Raw genomic sequence first — 2,808 nt, 5'->3', positions numbered from 1 at the left:
TTTGGTGTAATTACAGTTTAAAATCACCAGAGGAAAGGCGTCCCAGCCCGAAACGTTGTCAATATTAAAAACATCTATTTCGTATTTGCCGTTTTTTCGTGGTATAAGATTTTCCTTTTTTTTTTCCTTTTTTTTCGTACCACATCGGTTTTTCTCAGCTGATTTTTCTTCATATTATATTATCTTGTTGTGATTTTAATTGACTGATTTGTAAATTAGATTTAAAATTAATTACACAACATTCTGACCTGAAAGAAAGTGCTAGTCATCAGCGTTTATTGTTAAGAAAACAATAGATATAACGTTGGAAACTACAAAACATTATCAGAAGGACTTAACATAAAATTAAATTCTAACTACAAAACCATCTACGTCAACGAATGAGAATTCGTAAGTAGGTTAAGACTTGAGACAAATACCTATAATTATAGAATGAAAGAATGCAAATTGGTCACAAAACATTGGTGAATAAAAAAAATACAAATCCAATTAAACTTCAGGAGATGTAAACATCACGTGATGAATCCTCTTACACAGAATAACCAATAATGGCGGTGAAAGAAGAACAAAAGGGACCGTCCATACATTAAATGACTCATGACATTTCTATAATGTTTAATTTTATACTGCGATTTTGATTTGCTAATGTAAGGGGGGGGGTATTTTACACGATTTGTTGAATTCGAAACATATTTTTCATTCTTTTCAACGGTCATTTTACTCCTTAGGGGATATTGAAAGTAAGCCGAATTCACTTTTCCCGGTATACATTTTAGTCCTAAGGTTAGTGATATTCAAAGTAAACTGAATCCACTTTTCACGGTATACATTTTAGTCCTAAGGCTAGAGATATTCAAAGTAAACTGAATCCACTATTCACAGCATAAATTTTAGTCCTAAGGCTAGAGATATTCAAAGTAAGCCGAATCCACTGTTTACAGCATACATTTTAGTCCTAAGGCTAGAGATATTCAAAGTAAACTGAATCCACTGTTTACAGTATACATTTTAGTCCTAAGGCTAGAGATATTCAAAGTAAGCCGTAAATCCACTATTCACAGCAGAAATGTTAGTCCTAAGGCTAGAGATAGTCAAAGTAAGCCGAATCCACTGTTTACAGTATATATTTTAGTCCTAAGGTTAGAGATATTCAAAGTAAACTGAATCCACTGTTCACAGCATACATTTTAGTCCTAAGTTTAGTCATTTTTCATATTGTTTCTACCATTGACAAGTCTAGGAACACGTGCTTCTGTAAAATCTAGTTTAGTCATTTTTCACATTGTTTCTACCATTGACAAGTCTAGGAACACGTGCTTCTGTAAAATCTAGTTTCGTCATTTTTCACATTGTTTCTACCATTAATAAGTCTAGGAACACGTGCTTCTGTAAAATCTAGTTTAGTCATTTTTCACATTGTTTCTACCATAACAAGTCTAGGAGCACGTGCTCCTGTAAAATCTAGTTTAGTCATTTTTCACATTGTTTCTACCATTAATAAGTCTAGGAACACGTGCTTCTGTAAAATCTAGTTTAGTCATTTTTCACACATTGTTTCTACCATAACAAGTCTAGGAGCACGTGCTTCTGTAAAATCTAGTTTGTAATTCTTCACATTGTTTCTACTTTTGAAAGAATGAGGCCCTTTACAAAACTTAGTTTACTAAAAAACGGTTTAGTGTTAAAATAGAGATAGGTGGACAATAGTAGTCTAAAAATGAAATCAACGAGGAATAGAGAAAACAGTCAGTAATGTTGTAATATGTTTTTTTTGGTCAGGATGAAAGGAACCACATTTTAACAACAGCTAGCTGGATAACACAGGTATGTTTACACAGATTTGAATTTAATACACAATACTATGTTTAGTTGGAAGTAGGTAGATGTTTCATCTTGTCTATATATTTTTAAGCAATAAGAAGTAGGGCTAAGATATTGGCTGATTATTAGTTATTAATAAACATTTTCTTCCAACTTTGTGTTCAAAGAACTTAAATAATGAGTTAGGACAAAAAAAGTTAACTCGGCTGAGGTACTTGTAAGTTATTTTAGTGGTTTGTTAAATTTCTGTGATCCTTTTAAGAATACTTTAGACATTATCATACATTACTTTAAGTATCGGATCTTTTCAATAGTTTATTACTAGTCATCAAATTATTAGGTCTTTTACTACATTAAATAAAAATTAGTATTTTTTTAATATAAGTATAATTTCGACAATTTATACATAAAGTTTTCTTTTGCTTTATAAGCCCGTAAATTTACAGATGATCCCCAGGGGGAGGGGTGCTTATTAAAGGACTATAAATTCTTCAAAACATCGGAATTCTACAAATCATTCTTCCAATTAATAGAAATCTAAAAATTCTACAAAAAAATTAACATCTCTACCTAAAATCCATAACTCTTAATAAACATATAGTAATTATTATAAAACTAAACGTATTATATTAAAATATTTATAATACTACAATCTAGCTTTCAGAATGAAGTCAACACTAGGTAGATCACATGTTTGATAAAATATAATAATAATTAATCTAAAATTTTAATTGTAATCACTATCAGAATTTCATAAACTTAAGTTATTCCTCTTACACCAAACACAACAGGAACGTTTTTTAAAATTTGTATTTATCTCTTCCTAATATAAAATTAATTTCTAACAATTTAATAAAATTAATTTGTGAACAACTTAATAAAATTAATTTGTGAACAACTTAATAAAATTAATTTGTGAACAACTTAATAAAATTAATTTGTGAACAACTTAATAAAATTAATTTGTGAACAACTTAATAAAATTAA

At 29.4% G+C, this 2,808-nt stretch overlaps 1 long non-coding RNA gene across 1 annotated transcript in view; it reads left to right on the top strand.

The window, feature by feature from the left end:
- Window positions 1-1,736: 1,736 nt before the first annotated feature.
- Window positions 1,737-2,808, top strand: part of LOC106477132 — a 5,143-nt gene continuing 4,071 nt past the window's right edge. The window contains exon 1 of the long non-coding RNA XR_002609366.1: window positions 1,737-1,824. This is a non-coding gene — a long non-coding RNA (uncharacterized LOC106477132). The remainder of the gene's footprint in view (window positions 1,825-2,808) is intronic.

Source organism: Limulus polyphemus, unplaced genomic scaffold (assembly GCF_000517525.1).
Source record: "Limulus polyphemus unplaced genomic scaffold, Limulus_polyphemus-2.1.2 Scaffold12952, whole genome shotgun sequence".
Lineage (NCBI taxonomy): Eukaryota > Metazoa > Arthropoda > Merostomata > Xiphosura > Limulidae > Limulus > Limulus polyphemus.
Note: the sequence above shows the minus strand (reverse complement) of the source record. Positions and strands in the feature narration are given on the sequence as shown.